Source organism: Musca autumnalis, unplaced genomic scaffold (genome assembly GCF_047663935.1).
Source record: "Musca autumnalis isolate F117 unplaced genomic scaffold, ASM4766393v1 scaffold_4, whole genome shotgun sequence".
NCBI lineage: Eukaryota > Metazoa > Arthropoda > Insecta > Diptera > Muscidae > Musca > Musca autumnalis.
The window spans coordinates 90152129-90169050 of NW_027411977.1; positions in this window are offsets into that span (position 1 = coordinate 90152129).

Below are 16922 nucleotides of genomic sequence, written 5' to 3' on the forward strand. Positions count from 1 at the left end.
AGACTAATTTCTAGTTGGAAAATCGTAATTGATGTACGACTCTTCAAACCAAAAAGTCGGTTAATCGAAAACCGACTTACGTATCCCTAATATAAACATACATAAACAACAAGCGTCCCATTGATGCTCCATTTTCCATTTTGTTATATTGGAAACAAAACCAAGTGCATCTAAAATTCAGAGAAAATTCAATTTATATCCAAACTCCGACAAACATGGATTCGCCGAAATTGAAGAATATATCCATCAGAATAAAACGTACTGCACAGCGTAACGAGTCATTGGACGAACTAAGAGACCAAGTATGCATGAAACGTTGCACTGTCCGTCTTCAACGTTACAATGAGGAGGAACTGCGTCAAATGGGTAGGTAACAAGTAATTTATCCAAAAAACCTAATTCTATACGAAATCAACATATTTACAGCTATAATTAGTCGAAGTACACCTTGCAAGGAGGAAACTATGAAACCTAAGAATATACGAAATATGGTGGTGCGAGTTAGACGCTTAGTGAATTTAGATGGTGTATTGGTTCAATAGGCGATATTGAATCCAAAGATATTCTTATAATTTCTATGCTAACAACGTCATATACATAAGAAGTGTATGTGCGAAGATGAATAACAATTAAAAAATGATACTAATTATATAGTAATTTTTTTTCACAACAAAAATATATTTTTTGTAACAAATGATGAAATGTTCAAAGCCATCTAGGCATCCAAAAAATATACATACTTATATTGCTAGAGTTTATTTGTAAAAAAAGTGTTTTTGTTATAACTGTGATTGAAGTTCGTGTGTTGTGTGGATGTTTTTTATTGCATGCAAAACAAACGGTCGTGGTAGGGGTGTGTGTGTTCATGCATTAACCCATAATTCTTATTTTGGTCTTCAAAATCTAAATTGACTAAACTTTCAGCCCTATTCTGAACGCATGGGAGTTGGGAATTTTCGTATTCTGAACAAAATTTTGTGGGAGTTTTTTTCCCATTTCCCATCTCCCCTCATTCTGAATGAAGTTCGAATTGGGAATTTGTTCCCATGGGAAAAAAGTATACATTCTCTATCTTGAATTGTGGGAGAATTTTGTGTCTTTTTGTGGGAAAAATCTCCCCAGCAAACAGTGTGGGAGTTTGAAAAAAAAAATTCAAGAAATTTCATATTTTTATGAAATTTCATATTTTAAGACATCTACACGACAAAATTATTGCAAATATTTATAATCGCCAAGTGTTTGCTTAATAAAAGCATACAAAATGTACTGTAAAATATGTCATTAGTAGACTTCGGATTTTGCATATTCTTATATGATACAAAAACCTGCAAGAATCTAACATGTTTTACACCGATAAAAAATTTTCCTTTATGTTATCGAACAAAACAAAAAAAGTAGTAAAAATTAGTAGATTTTTGCAGTTCTGTATGTCCATATGTATTGAAATACGAGAAAAAGAGTCATGGTTGATTCTATTAACGCAGAACAACAAGTAAAAACAAATCAATTTCAAAAGAATTTTTGGCAATAATTATTAAAATATATTGGAAAATAACCATAATATATACAATCTTTACAACTTTTATTCATTTTCGTAATATAACTTTCGGGTTTTTTAAATCAGACGACCAACGTTCTATTGAAAACGTGTTAGTCTCCTCAACGACACGACAAAGATCACAGGCGTACATACATATATGCCAAATTATTGCAATGCTATTCCATTTTCCGAAATGCCTTTTCTTGAATAGGATCGTTATTTTTGAACGTAGAAGCTTGAAATCTTGCAAGGGCATGTGTTTTAGTTTTAGATTCAATCACAAACGTATTTTATTATTATTATTATTTTTTTTTTTTTTTTTTTGAGATACGTCTTCGGATTTTTATGGTGACGATATGTAATAACAAGCAAAAATATGTAATAATCGAGAAAAATATCCGAACTTATATTTTTGAATTTTTTTAAAAATATGCAAAATACGAGTTCTAGCGATCATTAGGAATAAGTAAAACTAGCGATATACTCGTTAAACCCCTAACTAAAATTACTCGGTATCAACATACAATTTTTAAATTCGTTACAAACTTAAAAAGTTCCTATTACTTTTTACATAAAAATTATGTTTGCCTACTAATTAAAAAATGCTTACACCAATTCGCACAATCTGAAGAAAATGTGCTTATTAGAACAACATCACACATCGTTGACTCCATTCACTTAAAAAATCCATAAATCAATGCACGGTTGTTGAATAAAGTAAGTTGTGCTTTTGCTAATCTAATTCAAAAACCGCGAATTCAATGCAAATAGGCATTTTGAATTACAAAACAAAATTACAGCCCCCTAAAAGTATGCTATCATAATTTGGTGTAACTAATTTCGAATTTCGAAAATTCAATTCCCATGATTTGATGTTCCCACGTGGTTGAGAATATGGAAAACGTGGGAATGGGAAATTTCGCTCCCATGGGAAACAGTTCCCATGGGAATGTTCAGAATAGGGCTGTTTGACTAGGGCTGACTTCCGTAACGTCATTTGCTTTGTGTTGTTTAAGGGGTCGATTATGGATAGCAACTCAACTGTAGTTGCGTTGCCAGAAGAGAAAATCATACAATTAAAATAAGTGAAACGACACAAATTTTAGAAAAATTCATTCAATATCAGTGTTTTGAACTTTGAGCTATTAATTTAATTGTAAAAAGTATGAAATTTCAATGCGGAAATTGAAATTTCTATTATTGAATTTGCTGTCGGCAACGCAACTGGAGTTGGGTTGCTATCCATAATCGACCCCTAAACTTCGTCAAAATATTTCAGTTGCACTCTCATACATTGTTCCTTGAAAATGCAACTAAATGTATCAGAAATAAAAATGATACATGTTTGCTTTTTACCTGCGTTGAAAACGCTTATTTTTGATGATTGATTTTGGAGCACGTAGCTTCGTAGTTGTTAATTGCAACGGCGTCAAGAAACATAATACTTTGTAAAGCAACTGACGATACGGAAGTCAGCCTAGGTGATATTTATTTGCTTTAAAAAATTCTTAATTTTTTTACAACGAATAACGCATTATATTGGCCCTTTAATTTCATTGATCATCCGTTTTAATCATTCACCCAATACGGGCAAATTCTGTCTTGTCCCATTTCTGGAGCTTGACCTGTGGTTACGGATTATTGGATATGCATTTTTGATTCTTTGTTTGCATTTTTGACACTGTTCCAGAACCAAAAAATTTCACTTCTCCAAAAACAATAATGACGCTAAAGAGAGTTACATTCAAAACTACACTACATTTCTTTAAATGACACTATTTAAAGAAAACAAAATGCCTGTTCCGGAACCTGCAAGAATCTACACTGCAGCCCGGTAATCTACTTCCCAACTGTATTTCGTGTTTAATTACCTCTCTTTCAACATCCCCAAATTTTTGTCTTATATATCAGTTCATATTGTCCCGGCTACCTACTTTTCTCAAAGTATCCACATATTTGCCGTCAAATTTTATCCCGAAAATGAAAATTTCATAATATTCTTATAATATTTATATTCTTTTGTAAATTTGGTTTTCAAAATGTCAGCTCATGAAATTTGAAACTTCGAAATTTGCGACCATAAAACACTGCTTTTCATCTTAAACGTGTAATAAAAATTACATAACTTAAATGAATTTTGAAAATCCTCTAAAATAGAACAAATTTGAGTCAATATTCGTTGTAAAAAATTAAGAATTTTTTTAAAGCAAATAAATATGAGCTAGGCTGCCTTCCGTATCTTCAGTTGCTTTAAAAATGACTGAAAATGTACGAAGTATTATGTTTCTTGACGCGGTTGCAATTAACAACTACGAAGCTACGCGCTCCAAAACCAATCATCAAAAATAAGCGTTTTCAACGCAGGTAAAAAGCAAACATGTGTCATTTTTATTTCTGATACATTTAGTTGCATTTTCAAGGAACAATGTATAAGTGTGCAACCGAAATATTTTGACGAAGTTTAAAAAACACAAAGCAAATGACGATACGGAAGTCAGCCCTAGTCAATTAATATCGATAGATAGTTTTGTTAATCGATATTATCGGATTAGAAAACGCTAACCTAAAATTCATTGCACGATGGTCAGACTAGCAAGGTTTCTTAATAGCTATATTACATTACGTGTATTTTATATGTATGTTTTGAATTTTTTTGTCCTCGTGTAATTCTTTGTGTGGCGAAAAATTACATTTTACATATGATTTATAATTTTTGCTATTACACCAGTATATGTTTTTTTGTATGACATAACCTATAAATGTAAACAAAGCGTTTATCAAATCGATTTATTTAAGTTTCTTTAAGAAATTTTTTCTTTCAGCAAATTTTGAAAATTTCTGCTTTCATCAAAACAAACAAATCAGCTGTTTTCTTTTTATTGTACATACAAAAATAGGAAGGGCTCTAAAACGAAAAAGTTACACATGGGTTCACACATCATTTTGATAGATGAAATTTTTTATATGGATCACACTATGTGTACAACATGTAGATGTAAAAAATGCAAAACATACACATGAAATACACGTAATGTAATATAGCTATAACCAATTTCGTTAAAGTTTCTTTTCAAGTTTCGTTAAGTGTGTTCTACACGGTATGTTTTTTACATATTTGTGCATACCAACTGTCACTTTTTACAAATCTGAATTTTGTAAACATGGTGTGAACCATACAGAAATTTCAATGCATCAAAGTGTTATGTGCATACATATGTATATTTTTCGAATAGAACGCGCTCTATTCTCGTCTGTACAACCAAAGGTAAACAGCAGTTTTGTTTGTACGCGATATAAATAAAGAAAACAACAGAAAACGAATGAAAAATAAAATTTTGCCGTGCAGAAGGAATTACATATGGGCGAAAAAAAGTGACAGTTGCTATGCATGAATATGTAAAAAACATACCGTGTAGAAACCCCATTAGTGTCCACACACGTTAACGTGAAATTTAAGATTTTTGAGTGTCCTCTTTATTTTACCATTCGCGTTTGTTGTAGCTAATTTTTCACTATTTAATTAATTAAATGTTTTTATTAAATCTTTTTATGTTTGTTGAATAACAAGAAGAGGCAACACAACAAACATAGAAAACCATGTACATGGGTTTCACTCATGGCCCAATACAGGTCCTCTCTCAAGCGAATTCAAACAAAAACAAAGATTTGAAATGTCAAAATTCATAAACAAAGGCGAAAAATTTGTTTTCGGAATATGTTTGAGGCGAATTTCTTTATTGTGAATTAAGGTAGATGCATACATAAAATTTTCCGAGAAAAATTTGTTGACGCAGTTATTTTTGTTTGGCGTAACAGAAAATACCAGCTGATCGATCTTTAACTGCCAAAATAAGTTATTGTAAACTAAATTCTAATACAAAACACAACAAATGTTGACATTTCACGTGTACAACATTAAGTTGATTTGTTTTTTTTTTTTTTCGATATACATCTACCTGCTTCTCTACAGTTTGACATTTCTCTACCTCACAGCGAATTCAAATGACATATATGAATTTTGACAGCTCAAATCAAAATCATTTGTTTTTGAGAGAGGACCTTTATAATTGGGCCATGGTTTCACTACTTCATACCCCTCGTCTATAAACTTGACGTCGCCATGTTGAAATCGTGCTAGTCTGACCATCGACATGAAATAAATATAAAATTCGCGGCTTTTCGGTTTGGTGAAATTGAGAAAGTAACTCTAAAGCTACACGCTGAAATTTTCATACGAAACTTTCTTATTATTTTGGCGTTTATAGATCGAGTTCCATACTCGAGTTCTTAACTCTCCGAACGACGATAAAATATGTCCCATCTCTAATGTCATGTTCACACGAGCGTTTCAATTACGTTGTTCACCTGTCGAACGACGTACACGAATTAACCCGTTTCCACGACACCATTCGTAATTAACAGAAACATAAACAAAATTTCCTTCATCTTTGTTTTCACGACAATTTTAACCGAAACACATATGGTCTGTTCCTTTACTTTTGAAAGTGGTAAAACCGGCAAAAGGAGTATAATACCCCGTTTATATATAACCGGATTTAACAAACCGACTGGGTTTTAAATGTCAATTCCATTGCTTATATTTCAAACAAATCCTCTCAAAGAAGGTTAACCCTGCAAAAAGCTCTAATATAAACAGCATATAAGTTGTAAACTGCACTCATATGAATGCTCTGTTCCAGAACCTGCAAGAAGCTACTATTTTTTACTACGATAGCATTTTTCCCTTTATGTTATCGGAAAAAATAGTAAAAATTAGTAGATTCTTGCAGTTCTGGAACAGACCAGAATTGTATGGTGTCTGAAGTAAAGCTGGGTACACATTGTCAGTTTTGAATGTCGATATTTCGCCATTATCGATAACTGTCAAACCGTCCAGCAACCACAAAACATTTTGTGGTTGCATGATGAATGACAAAAATGAACGGCCACACTAGCCAGCAACAGCAAAGCTGTCATTCAAAACTGACAATGTGTACCCAGCTTAAAGGAACGCTTTTGAAGTAAAAAGTGGTTGAACTTGAAGATTCTTGCACGTAAAGAAACAGAGCTATAAAATATACATTAAATGAATAGGAAAAGCAATAGACTTTCCTTCAAATGTATCTTTTATATTTAACTACACACATTTCATTAATTTTTTCCATAAATTCTGAATAATTTTGTATTTTCAATATATTTTTATATATTTCTATTTTCAAAATTAAAGAGAGAGAGAGAGAGACATGTCAAAACAATGTTTGTGTATACAGACTTTCAGTTATTTGTTTCCTTTTTGTTTCTGATTTTTACGCGATTTTGAACTAAAACAAGAAATGTGTGTGGAACTAAGAAGGAAACACAACCATCTTCCTTCTGCATCTATATAAAATGTTTAGTTCATCAATTTTCATTCATCTTTTTCCTTTTTTCTAAAAATTTTTGTGTTTTCAAAAAATTTTTCAGTTTTGAATTTAGACATATCATAATTATTTTTTTCGATAAATTCTCTCATTTGTTAGGGATGGGGCATACCTATTCGTCGTTCAGAGAGTATTTCTAATCGAACAACCTAGAAAAATCGTCGTTCGTTCATAGAATTTTGTGTGGGAAATAAGTAATTTATTCGTAGTTATGGGTCGAACAACGAATAGAGAACGAACGACTTACCGTGGAAATGGGCTATTAATACATTCCATAAAAATCACCGAATTTATATTGTATGGAATTATGCCTCGTTCATACTGACAGTAATTCGCTCTCTATTCGTTGTTCGAGCCCAAATTAAGTATTAATTACTTCATTTCCCATGCATAATTCTGAGAGAGAAGAATTTTTGTGTACATTTTTCAATTTAAATTACTCTCCGAACGACGATAAAATATGTCCCATCTCTAACAAATGAGGGCATTTATCGAAATAAATTAATTATGACAGGTAAAATACAATATTTAAAAATTTATGAATAATACAAACATTTTTAGAAAAACGATTAGTGTATATTAAAAGCATAGTAAATTCTGTTTTCTCTTTCATTGCAGTTACATTTATTGTCTATTGTTTCAAATTAGCGTATAAATCTTAAAACTAAAATCAAATGCCTGCCTAAAAGTCTATATCAAAAAAAAAATTATTTTGGCAGTGTTGTCTCTAAGTAATTTTGAAAAACGTATTGAGAGAGAGAAAAAATATAAAACATGAAAGAAAAGAATATAATTTAATATTAAATGGATTTTATATGGAAGGGAAATTAATTTTCCAGTTTATATCAAGTAATTTTACATGCCTTCCTTTAAAATCAACAAACAAAACGTATTAAAATATTGTTACGAATGTAACTGATAGGTTTAAGTTAGTTTAGTTTAATTTCCGTTAATTTAAAAATTTGAATTGTAACGTAAAGTTTTTATTACGCAGTTACTTTATTTAAGCAACAACAACTACCATGTAGAACTGTCTTCATTATTCTAGATGTTACTTTACCTTTCATTAATGTGCTTTTATTTTGTTTTGCCATAATCATGTAATTATCGTTTAGTTGCTACTTCTTTCTTGCATTTGTTTGTTGTTGTAATTACGTCATTACTTTGCTTGTCGTCCGCCTGTATTCCCCCCATGTATGTATGTGAGTATGGTTGTTCGCTTAGTGCGAATGTGCGTCTGTGTGTTCGTTGCACAGATTCGAGGTGTTGCCAGACTTTCTGGATAATTCTAGACCAAGGAGACTTTGGGGTATAAATACAGGGGAACTGGCAATGACAAGTGAGTTGTGTTTTAAGCGTTGAACTGAACAGATCGGTTAAATAAGAGCTGCGTGCTAACTAGAGACTTGCTGTGTGCTTTGTAATTAAAGTCGGTTCTGAATAAGTGTAATAAAGTAAATAAAGCATTGTAGAAACGTAATCTAAAACGAACCCTGTTTTATTTGGTACAAATCGTATCGGGGAATAAAACAACGTCTACACGGAGATTAGTTAAACCTAATTCCGTAACAATTGGTGTCAGCAGTGAGATTACGATCATCCTACAATGAAGTTTAAGGATCTACGAATGGAAGACTTGAAGAAGGAGCTAAGTAAGTTGGAGTTGTCTTCTACTGGCAACAAGGCCGAACTACAAAAACGCTTGTTGGAAGAGTTCGAGCGCCGTGGAATGAACATCGATGCATATGAGTTCGACAGTAAAGAGGAAGTCGAGTTATCGGCAAAGGGCGAATCCAGCGTTAAGGAAGTTTCGTCGTTAGCTGCCAGGGGTGACGATTTGAAATCAATGCTGGCTATGATGATGGACAAATTAGATGCTAAAATGGAAGAAAATTCCAGACTTGTGATGGAAATGAAAGCAGAAAATTGTCGAATGGTTGAAGAAAATTCCAGACTTGTGATGGAAATGAAAGCAGAAAATTGTCGAATGGTTGAAGAAAATTCCAGACTTATGATGGAAATGAAAGCAGAAAATTGTCGAATGGTTGAAGAAAATTCCAGTTGAATGATGGAGAAATTAGATGCTAAAATGAAAGAAAATTCCAGAAAGAGTGAAGAATATTCCAGGAAATTAGAGGAAAAATTAGAGGTAAATTCTAGAACAATTAACGAGAAACTCGAGAACATCACGATGGTGATTGAAAAGAGAGTAGAAAACGTGGAGGTACAAATTAAAGAGTTGGATAAAAAGATTTTGTCTGTTGACGAGAAATTTCTGGCTCAAGATGAGAAGATTCTGGGCATAGAAAAGAAAATGGCGGAACTGGAAATTAAAGGCGGTCCAGTGAGAGCTATCCATAACGCGTTAAAAATTAAGCCTCCAGTGTTCGACGGCTCTACCTCTTTTAATGTGTTCAAATTACAGTTCGAGACAGTGGCTGCTAGAGATTCTTGGAACGACAACGAAAAGGCGGTATCACTCCTTATGGCATTGAAGGGTGATGCTGCTGACGTATTACAGAGTATTCCCGCCGCATCTAGGAACAACTATGGAGATATAATGGCTGCTCTTGAACGAAGGTACGGTAGTGAACACAAGCAAGAGATCTACCGAATGGAACTTAGGGGAAGAGTCCAGAAGCCAAATGAGACCTTACAAGACTTTGCGGCTGATATAGAGCGGTTGGCGCAGTTGGCATATCCAGGAGAGATACATCCATTGGTGGACCGCATAAAGATTGAGACATTTGCTAGTGGTATTCGTGATCCAGAGGTAAAATTTGCGACGTATGCGGCACCGATAGGAACATTTGCAGAAACCGTGTCATTTGGCCTGGCCCAAGAAACTGCGAGGATGATGGTGAAACCTAAAGCTTACAACGTGCGGAGGCTGGAAATCCAGGACAACAATTCCCAGACCGTTGTCGACCTGCTGAAAGATGCACTAATGCGTGTGAAACGAGGTGCTGGCAGAACGAAAAAGACGTGCTATAACTGTCGGAAAACTGGACACTTGGCCCGAGAATGCAGAGTGAGACAAGCAAGGCCCAGATCCACCTCACCGCCTTCAAAAAGCAACGACCGACCGGTGGCCAAGAATCTGCAAAGAGAGACATCAGGTGAATCAGATACAGCAAGTTCTGCTAATCACGAGGCACCGCCGGTAGATGATGAAAACGATGGTCCCACTATCTCTATAGCCATAGTCCAGCAGGAGAATCACAACTTAACGGTTAAAGGCTTTATCAATGGTGTATTGCGTACCTTGACATTGGACACCGGTGCAACAAAGTCCATTATTAGACCGGATTTGGTGAAAGGGAAGGTATTGCCGTTAAATGGAGTCAAATTGCGGACGGCCACAGGCGAGACTACAACGGTGCATGGAAAGGCCTACCAAAGGCTGAGCATGGGTAGAAAATCTGTAAATTTCGATTTTATAGTGGCCGATATTGTGGACGAAGTTATACTTGGTGTAGACTTCATGATTGCCTTCGATATCAACCTGGACATAAAGCACCGTGTGATGACATGGTCCAATGTGGAAATACCGATAAGTGTGGGCTACAACGAGAAAAGCAAACATCGCCCAAAGGCAGAATCCGGCGAGATCGCTGTGGATGTCCGTACGCTGAAGGTGGAAGCCGCCGACAATTGGCCCGTAGGAAAGCGGAAAAATCCAGCAACGAGGACGAAAAAGCGAATATGTACGTCGAGGAAAGGTCCATCGAAAAGCAGACGGACAGCAAGGAAGGAAACGTCCGATGAAGACCAGGTGGCACTTAGGAGGGTGACCACGAAGAAAGAAGACATAAAGTTGCGATTGCTGGCGAGAAAACAACGACGTCCAAAGGAGCGAAAGTCCAAAGCTAATGGCGTAGAGGGTACATCTAAATCAGTTGCTACCACTACGGAAAGAGAACTGTGTCTAGTCCAGAGGAACAGGCTTAAGCGGGAGGCAGTGTTACCAATGCCCATACCACCGAGAGGGAACTGTGCCTATTCGGGACGAACAGGCTTAAGCGGGAGGCAATGTTACGAATGTAACTGATAGGTTTAAGTTAGTTTAGTTTAATTTCCGTTAATTTAAAAATTTGAATTGTAACGTAAAGTTTTTATTACGCAGTTACTTTATTTAAGCAACAACAACTACCATGTAGAACTCTCTTCATTATTCTAGATGTTACTTTACCTTTCATTAATGTGCTTTTATTTTGTTTTGCCATAATCATGTAATTATCGTTTAGTTGCTACTTCTTTCTTGCATTTGTTTGTTGTTGTTATTACGTCATTACTTTGCTTGTCGTCCGCCTGTATTCCCCCCATGTATGTATGTGAGTATGGTTGTTCGCTTAGTGCGAATGTGCGTCTGTGTGTTCGTTGCACAGATTCGAGGTGTTGCCAGACTTTCTGGATAATTCTAGACCAAGGAGACTTTGGGGTATAAATACAGGGGAACTGGCAATGACAAGTGAGTTGTGTTTTAAGCGTTGAATAAGAGCTGCGTGCTAACTAGAGACTTGCTGTGTGCTTTGTAATTAAAGTCGGTTCTGAATAAGTGTAATAAAGTAATAGTACGTTTATATATAACCGGATTTAACAAACCCACTGGGTTTTAAATGTCAATTCCATTACATATACGTCAAACAAATCCTCATAAAGAAGGTTAACCCCGCAAAAAGCTCTAATATAAACAGCATATAAATAAAGCATTGTAGAAACGTAATCTAAAACGAACCCTGTTTTATTTGGTACAAATCGTATCGGGGAATAAAACAACGTCTACACGGAGATTAGTTAAACCTAATTCCGTAACAATATGAACTATGTTGGTATGAAGTATGTACCATTGTCGTAAGGACGGGTTAATTTGTGTACGTAATTGTGAGAGCGAACAACGAAATTAAAGCACTGGTATAAACATGGCTTTAGATTTAACTAATCTCCGTGTAGACGTAAAGCTGAAAACAGATACAACGTTTGATTAAAGTTTTGTGTCGTTTTGGCCGTTTTTACACTGTTGGGCATGATGCCGAAAAATTCAAATTCATTTGAAATATATGCCGACAAACAGATAAACGCTGGACTTTGGTATCGTCGTCGCCCTGTTGTTGTTGTTTTTTTCTCGACGCCCAACGCAAAACTTTAATCAAACGTTGTATCTGTTTTCAGCTTTAGAGTTGGCTAAACATCGAAGGCACTATCGATAAAATTACTTATTTTTTAAGCGGAGTACACACGATCAGTTTTGACTGCCGATTTTTCGGAATTATCGATTACTGTCAAACAGTCCAGCAACCACCAAATACTTTGTGGTTGCCTGATGACTGTCAAAAGTGAGCGGCCACACTGACAAGCAACCGATTATTTGAGCAAAACTGACAGTCAAAACTGATCGTGTGTACCCCGCTTTAAAAATTCAATATCGATAGATAGTTTCGTCTATCGATATTTCATTTATTTCACATATAAGCCCTGTTCCAGAACTAAAAAGTTTTTACAATTTTTACCACTTTTACACATTTTTCGTTCCCGTACACAAAATTTATATGAAAATCGTTTACGACTTTTACAACTTTTACGACTTTTACCACTTTATAAAGTACGGGAACAGGCCAATAATTTGAGGCGATGGGGCCCATAAATAACAAATTACATATATGCTCCGTTCCAGAACCAGCAAGAAGCTACTATTTTCTACTGCGATAACATTTTTTCCTTTATGTTGTCGGAAAAATAGTAAAAATTAGTAGATTCTTGCAGTTCTGGAACAGACCATATATGTATTGACGCACTAAGTCCGTGTTTAGACACACGGGAAAGTAAATTCAGTTTTTAGGCAATAGAGGGTAGGAAAGATATTGAGGAGCTCTTTCCTCTCCGCTCTCTCCCAAAAACTCAATTTATTTTCCCGAGAAATTTGTGTGTCTAAACACAGACTAAGCTAAACCTTAAGCCTTTACCTATTTAACTGCGTGTTGCGTGTGCGTTCAAAAAAACAAAAACAAAATTCATGTATTTGTTTTTGTTGTCAATTTGAAATACATGTATTTTGTTTTTGTATTTTTGAACGCACACGCAACACGCAGTTAATTAAGTGGGGTACACACGATCAGTTTTGACTGTCAGTTTTGCTCAAATAATCGGTTGCTTGCCAGTGTGGACGTTCACTTTTGTCAGTCATCAGGCAACCACAAAATATTTTGTGGTTGCTGGACTGTTCGATAATTATCGATAATTCCGAAAAATCGACAGTCAAAACTGATCGTGTGTACCCCGCTTTAGGTTAAGCTGAAAACAGATACAACGTTTGATTAAAGTTTTGCGTCGGTCGTCGAGAAAAAAACAACAACAACAGGGCGACGACGATACCAAAGTCCAGCGTTTATCTGTTTGTCGGCATATATTTCAAATGAATTTGAATTTTTCGGCATCATGCCCAACAGTGTAAAAACGGCCAAAACGACACAAAACTTTACCCAAACGTTGTATGTGTTTTTAACTTAAAGGCTTTAAACAGGAAAATCTACTCCATTTTGTTGATGTGAAAAAATAACTTTTTTGGAAAAGTAAATTGTATTTTGGGTCTTTTTATTAAATAAGCACAATTGTTTTTTTTTCCTTTTCATATCTGTGAAGTATTTATGCAAAATGTCAACAAAAGCATAGACGTATTCGCCATTTTTATTTTCAAATTAATGGTGCTGACAAATTAACGATAATATCGATGACTATCAATTTTTTTTTGAAATAAAATATCGAAAATATCTTATGTTGGGTATATTGATAGTTTGTCAGCTCTATCTTGACATTTGAAACCCAGTGGGGTTGTAAACGTACTATAATAGCTGGTTAACACTAAAGCTGAAAACAGATACAACGTTTGATTAAAGTTTTGCGTTGGGCGTCGAGAAAAAAACAACAACAACAGGGCGACGACGATACCAAAGTCCAGCGTTTATCTGTTTGTCGGCATATATTTCAAATGAATTTGAATTTTTCGGCATCATGCCCAACAGTGTAAAAACGGCCAAAACGACACAAAACTTTAAGCTGAAAACAGATACAACGTTTGATTAAAGTTTTGCGTTGGGCGTCGAGAAAAAACAACAACAACAGGGCGACGACGATACCAAAGTTCAGCGTTTATCTGTTTGTCGGCATATATTTCAAATGAATTTGAATTTTTCGGCATCATGCCCAACAGTGTAAAAACGGCCAAAACGACACAAAACTTTACTCAAACGTTGTATGTGTTTCCAGCTTTACCCAAACGTTGTATCTGTTTACAGCTTAATGCTCCGAAATCCACAAGATTTCACGAAATCTTGAAATACACCCCGTTGTTTACACTTCGTTGAGTTCATGTATTGATTAGGTGTGTTCGTTTACTTACAATTTGTACAAATTGTTACTGGATGTTGTTCGTTTACTCTACAGTACCATGCAAAAGACCTTAGTCGATTACAAGAAGTTACTGGACTTGTACAAATTTGTACAAATTATTGAGTAAACGAACAGACCTAACCTAAAACTTGCCGGTGTAATGTTGGCGTCCCGACAACTGCAAAATCACTTGCAAAATTATGAATGAAATCATCGATTTCTTTTTGTTTTCCGTTCAAATATTTTGTTTTTATTCATGTTGTTTTCAACCATGGCACAATCATACAGGTGCCCGCATCAGCCCAGCTGATGTACTGCGAGTTGTCAAAAAAGATGTTGTAATTGATGAAACACACAAAATTAAAAAAAAAATTAACGAAAAATTGTGAATTTTTGGAATGATGCGTTTATTAATATCTGCCTAACAAAATTTTGTTGAAAAAATTGTGTGCATCGCTTTATTTTTGGAAGACATTTTTGACATTTCACAGTACTGAATTGGTTTTGTTGTAGTTGTTGGCTGATGCATCTGCCTGTTAATTGTGCCATGGTTTTCAACACATTTCAATTATTATCCCACTTATTTTTGCAAACATTTGTTAACTCGAATGTCTGTGTAAAAATGATGAACAGCTGGGAGACAGCCGATAAATGTATGTGTTAGTAAATCAGAGTTGTATTTCAAGACAGATTGTCTTGTGTAAACGCCTAGTTATGCTTGGTTTCAACTGCCATGCTTGGTTTACATTTACGAAATCCACTCAATTTCAACTGTCAAATCCATAGGTTAAACGTCAAATGAAATCCAGATGAGATTTCATTTGACGTTTGAGCTATGGAATTGACAGTTGAAATCGAGTGGATTTCGTAAATGTAAACTTAGCACAATTCTATTTAGAGTTGGGCAATCTAGTTCACGGAGCGGATCGATCATTCAAGTTCCTTTTCCCAAAAGGAACTAGTTCCTTAATATAGTTCGACAGTTCCAAATAGTTCCGAGAGCGATATAGTTCAATGCATCTTTCTCCTTCATCGTTCTTTATGTTTCCTTCGATCCAAATAGATCCTAGAGCGATATAGTTCCATGAATCTTTCTGAATTATCGTTCTTTTTGTTTGCTTTGTTCCTGGCAAACCCAACAACGACATTCCCAACATTAAGCTGGGTACACATTGTCAGTTTTGAATGACAACTTTATTGATGCTTGCTAGTGTGGCCGTTCATTTTTGTCATTCATCATGCAACAGCAAAATGTTTTGTGGTTGCTGGACGGTTGGACAGTTATCGATAATTGCAAAAATCGTCATTCAAAACTGACAATAGTCGTGTTCCTTTACGTGCCTGAGATTACCAGTGTTTACCACTTTTAACCCGCAAAGTGTTCCCTTACTCTTAAAAGCATACAATTTATATGAGAGAAGTTCACCACTTGTACCATTTTTTGCCATTATTACCATTTTTAAAAGTAAAGGAACAGACCAAATAGCTGTGTTCCTTTATGCCATGTTCATACCAGAATTTGAATCACGTCGTTCGTTCTCATAATTACGTACACGAATTAACTCGTTCATACGACATGGTACACAATTCATAGCAACATGATTCAAATTTTCATAGCTTTTGTTTGCTGATTTGAAAGAAAGTTTCAGCCAAAAGACGAGTAAAATTAATTGATATGAACTGAAAAAATATTTGTCCTTCTTACAGATATCTATTCAATATTAAATTATATTATTTTCATTAATGTTTTCTATTTTTTCTCAAAATTTTGGTGTTTTCAGTAAATTTTCAAATTTTTTAAAAATTAACGAAAGAGAGACCTTCCAAAATAACTTTTTGGTATACAGACCTTCCGGCAGGCATTTGATTTTTGTTTCTAAATTTGTACGCGAATTTGAAACGATGGACAATAAATGTAACTGCAATGAAAGAGAAGCAGAAATTTGCTATCTTTTTAATGTATACTAGTCGTTAAACCGTTTACTTTTCATTAATATTTTGCAGTTTTTCTAAAAAGCTTTGGATTTTTAATACATTTTTAATATTTTATTTTTCCTGTCATAATTAATTTATTTCGATAAATTCTCTCATTTGTTAGAGATGGGACACATTTTATCGTCATTCTGAGAGTAATTTAAATTGAACAAAGTTGTTCGTTCTCAAAATTTTGTTTGGTAAATGAAGTAATTATATCGTAATTTGGGTTCGAACAACGAATATAGAGCGAATTAGCCTTAGTATGAACAAGGCATTACTTTCTTACACACACATATGCTGTGTTCCGGAACCTGCAAGAAGCTACTATTTTTTAAGCAGGGTACACACGATCAGCTTTGACTGACGATTTTTCGGAATTATCGATAACTGTCCAACCGTCCAGCAACCACAAAATATTTTGTGGTTGCCTGATGACTGACAGAAGTGAACGGCCACACTGGCAAGCAACCGATTATTTGAGCAAAAGTGACAGTCAAAACTGATCGTGTGTACCCCGCTTTACTATGATAACAATTGGTCTGTTCCGGAACTGCAAGAATCTACTAATTATTACTATTTTTTCCGATAACATAAAGGAA